This window comes from Lactuca virosa, chromosome 1 (genome assembly GCF_052849685.1).
Source record: "Lactuca virosa cultivar CGN04683 chromosome 1, Lactuca_virosa_CGN04683_v6, whole genome shotgun sequence".
NCBI classification, from domain to species: domain Eukaryota; kingdom Viridiplantae; phylum Streptophyta; class Magnoliopsida; order Asterales; family Asteraceae; genus Lactuca; species Lactuca virosa.
This window is the reverse complement of record NC_136426.1, coordinates 147,508,191-147,513,482: the sequence shown is the minus strand read 5'-3', so window position 1 is coordinate 147,513,482 and position 5,292 is coordinate 147,508,191.

Sequence of the window (5,292 nt, the reverse complement as noted above, 5' to 3'; positions counted from 1 at the left end):
ATAGGAACAGAAGAGAGAGAGCGAGGGGTGAGGCCAGAAGAAGTCAGATAAGCAGCGACAGCGTCGCAGGTGGGGTTTCGGTGGTTTTGCTTGACCGGAGAAGGTGTGGGGTGCGATGGGAGAAACGATCAGTGACAGCAGCTCCGGTGAAGGTGGTTTGGCAGCGAGCGTCGATGGGAAGGAAGGGAAAGGGTCTCCAGTAATCTCCATGCACCTTCTTCTTTGTGATTTGGCAGCCAATACGAAGCATGACGAAACGGGCAGAAAAAATATATCAAAGGGGTGTTTGTTTGATTCTTTTTTTTTTGACAGGAAAAAGATAGAGGGAAGAGGAAGAGGATGTTGACCTCTTGATTGTTCTTGGCAGCAATCGAAGGGGAAAAAGAGAAGAAACAACAATTTTTTTTGTTTATCTTGTTTGTTCTTGGCTGATAATGAAGAAGCAGGCAGAAAAAGAAATTTGGAGGTGTTTGGGTGTTGATTTTTATCATTGTACATTGTGTGAGTGTTGTCTTGGTTGAAGAAGGAGTGCAAGAAATCTTCAATTTGTCATCCAACTAAGTACAATTGCAAGCAATATTTTGTGTAGACTTGCAAGAAATGCTTTGGTTTAATTATTCATATATTTATGTAACGAATTGATTTAATTATTTATTTATTTGTGTATAGGTATTATTGAGAAATTGTATTGGTTCAATATGTATGTAATTTATGTGTATTGATGTAATTTATGTGTATTGATGTATATTTCTAATATATTTAATATACATATTTAGGTTTAATAATATTGTATGTATTTGTGTATTTGTTTGAGACATTTTAAGGCAATAATACGAAACAATATTTATACACTCTCATTAAAAGTTTATTATGTACGTTTGTGAGATATATAAAGAATTGAAGATTTATATATAATAAGTGTCCAAATTGTCATATATGTTAGTAATTGGTATTTGGAAAATGATATATGACTTATATATAAATATGCATATATTTAGTGTTGGTATATAATTTTAGTTACCTATATAAATTGTGATTACATAATTGACTATTATTATTTGGGATTTCCTGAATAGCTTATGTATACAAATGTAACACCCTATTTATTTATTAGATAAATAAATAAATTAATGAGCGAATAGTAGCCCTAAAATAAATAATTATATATCAAAGGAAGGTCACGAAGGGCTAATTGTCACAATTTTAGAAGATGGGGCTGTTTGGTAATTTATGGGATTTCATTTGAAGAAATTATGGAAGCAGGGGTGTAATTGGTATATATGAGATTAAGTTGAAAAGATTTTATGGTGTCAGGGGCTAAAGTGTAAGTTTTGGGCTTGTTTTGAGAAGAATTTTAGAGGGCAGGGTTGAAAAGGTAAAATATGGATTAATTTTGAATGAAAAGGGGAAGGAGGGATCGAATCTGTCATTATGGAATACTTGCTTATGGACTCGGGGTATATAAAACCCATCACCCGTTAACCCTAGCCCTAGCTTGAAGGCAGCCGCCATCATCGGAAGACCTCCAGCAGCCACCCTCACCTCTTCAACTTCCAGCCGTCGGAGCCAACCCCTCTACGTCAGAAAGTAAGCAAGGCCGTTGGAGGTTGCTGCTGTGGATCGTCGCTGCCATTCGCCGGGATGTTGCGACCGCCACTCTCGTCTCTTCAGTTTCCGACGCCGCACCACCCCCTTATTCCATCATTCGTCTGCCACCGCATCCCGTGCCGCCTTGCCGCTGTCGCTGCTGTCATTCCGACGAGAAGAAGAAGTCGGGAATCGGAGCACCACCGTCCCATTGTTACATTGTCGCCGTGTTTTTCTTCTTCTACCTTCCTCTTTATTTCACCGGTGCTACAACCACCGTCGCCGCCATTGGTTCGTTTCGCCGGTCTTTTCATCACGCCGCCATCACAGTTTGCTCCTTCAAGACCGAAGTCCAAGTGTGGGTGCGTTTTTGTTGTTAGTGGATGTTGGGTGTGGTGTCTTTTGGCCGGGATTCACGGAAAATCCACCGTGAGGTGGTGGCTGCCACCATCTGCCGCCGCCGGCCACCACAAGGTGGTTGTGTGTGTGTGATTAGTTTGTTTAGTGTGTTTATTTTGGGATTAGAGTTTGTAAAATGTAATCATAAAGTGGAATAATGAAAAAGGAACCCTAACCACGACCGTGAGGTGGTGGCTGCCGCTACCGGCTGCCGTGTCGGGTGGCGGTGTGCCTCGATGATGTTGTGATTCAGTTTGGATGTTTGGACAAGAGACTAAAACCCTAATGGGCCTTGTAATCCCTAATGGACCCTAATTGACCCAATAAAACCCTAATGGGCTTAATGATATTCTAGTGGGCCTAATAGGCCCAATAAAGCCCTAATTGACCTAAAAGCCCAACAAATTGATAAATGGGATAGTATTTGGGTTAGAAACCCTAATGCCAATAAAACCCTAATTTTGGGAATTAACCGGGACACACGGGAATTATTTAATAACTTGAGATATTAAATAATAATCATTGGCAAAGATTAATCTAAGCAATATTGGACTTAATGGATTAAGTCCTTAATGGGTTAAGTAGGAAGCTTAACCCTAATCGTCATTTTATGTGAAACCCTAGTTTCACTTGGACCTTGAGTTGCTTTCTATTGGGCTTTGATGATTGGGATAATAATGGGCCATCCAAGAACAAGCTAAGGGGCTAAAATAATTTAGTGGGCCTAGGGTAAGGCCCATCTAAGGGATTTGGGCCCAATTTGGAAAATTGGGCCATAGATGGGCCACAGTTTGGGCCTTAATGATTATATGATGTTGGACCTTAGAATAAGACCATGTAAAGGCTTGGGCCCAATTTGGAAAATTAGGCCATATGTTGGGCTTTGACTAAGAGTTGACTTTTGGGCCTTTGGATTGGGCCTCGGGCTTGAATCAAGCCAAGTTAGGGGTAGAGTAGTCTTTTACCCCCAAGCATGGACTTATGGTTATGTATTGGAACTCAATTATTAATTGGGTGTTATTTTGGTGTTGATAGTTCGGGAATCTGTCATCCAGCAGCTGGGGTTGAGTCCGCGGGACTTCAGCGGTGTAGGGTTGAGTCTACGGGACTTCAGCAGTGTGAGATGAGTTACCTTCCAGTAGGGGTGGGTCTACGGCCACAATGTCGGCCCACCGGTAGGAGTTGTTAGATGATTGTCTTTGTGATAATTGTCTATGTTTGCTACTACCTGTTATGTTTATGTGCTAGTATGATATGATTTTATGTGATAGTGATAGTAGGGGGTGAAATAGTCCCTGGTTACCGGTCGATAGGACCGAAGGGGTAGATTAGTACCCAACTATGCTAGACAGATTATGATATATGCAATATGATATTATGTGGTAGTAGTAAGGGGTGAAATAGTCCTCAGTTACCGGTCGACAGGACCGAAGGGGTAGGCCAGCACCCAGATATGCTAGGCAGTATGTGATTTATGTGTTCATGCTATGCTTTTATGTGGTAGTGGTAGGGGGTGAAATAGTCCCCGCTTACCGGTTGAAAGATACCGAAGGGGAGGCAAGCTCCCGGTTACCGGTTGAAAGATACTGAAGGTGTAGGTCGGGCACCCCGGTATGCTTGACAGTGGGGTAGGTTGAGCATCCCGGTATGCTCAGCAGGGTAGGTCGGGCACCCAGATATGCCTGACAATATGTGATTGTATCGTATGTGGTATGATGGGGGAACTCACTAAGCTTCGTGCTTACGGTTTTCTGTTTTGGTTTCAGGTACTTCATTTTCAAGGGAAAGGAGCCGGCTTGATCGCAACGCATCACACTCTGGTTTTCCGCACATGAGATCTTTGGGATTATACTTTGATATTATTTTATGATAACATGTTTTGATTGTTTCTACTTTGGTTTTGGCATGACATGATATTACGGATGTTTTATTATACTGTTGGTTTTATAATAACGTATTTAAGAAATAAAATTTTTGGCCTGTATTTTTGGGATGTTACAACAAACACACACACACACACACACACACACACACACACACATATATATATATATATATATATATATATATATATATATATATATATATATATATATATATATATATATAGGTCTCAAACCATTTACGAAACTAATTCTTTTGTACTTTTATGAATATTTTCTAACTTTCTCGATTTGTGTGGCATCGATCTTGATATCAACTAATTTTTCTTAAAATGAAGAATAATGGTCTCGGTTACAAGGATACCAAAAACTCAGACAAATTAATTTTTCAAGTTGTAGAACTCCGGAAAATCACGTTTAAATATCCGCGTTTAATTGGACCCGAAATGTCCGATTTTTCGACTTTTGCAAATATTTTTATTAAAAATATTTCGATTATAAAAGTAAATATTAGACTATAACCTGAGTCCAAAAGCATTCTCAGAATTTCCAACTGAGGTGTGCAAGTCCTCAACGGATAGAAACGATTTTAGCAGTTTTAAGAAAAAAACAGTATTAGGTTGGTTTGGATTCTTACAACGGTCGTATCTTTTGCATATGTCCTCCGTTTTGGACGTTCTTTATATTTTCGGAAACATGGAAACATGTACTACGAGACTAGAATGTTTGCTTTGCTCACTACTGCCTAATACGAATTTTCAGTTATTTAGACGTATTACTAGGATTGAAGTTTGAGTTGTTTGAATCGTTTGTCAGTTTACACATTTAGAAGTAATATACCATTTTATATCTTATATTAGTTGAAATGAACTCATTTATTTTAAAAAATATGCACTAAAACTCAATGAGTCAAATTACAAAGAGATTTACTGTGAACTTTGACTGTTCACAGTCTTTGACCTAAATTCCGGGATGTCACAGTAACCAACACTTTAATAATTGTCGTTGCAAGGAAATATAAAATAAGGCAACCAGATAAACCAAAATTTCACTTTTATTGAAAATAAACAAAAAATTGGTACTTGTCCTTACATCGCATAAAATGAAAAACTATGTTTCTAGGCATCTCCTAAGACAATAACAATCTATTAAATTATCCTAAATCCTTAGTAGTAGCTCCAAAATCTAATCTACGAACCATGTGACCAAAGTCCATTTCTCATGATCAGATTTAATAAGAACACGTACCAGCTACAACATCAGGCGCTGCGCGGATCTCCTCCGCTATCAACTAAAAGGCTCTCCCTCGAACCCTCGGTGTCCCGGCCTTCGCTGGCCGGATCTCAGCAGCACACACAGAAGTAGGTGCAGATCCCTGGGCTAATCCCTGCACGAGCTGAGGGCACTCGGCCTTCCGATGGCC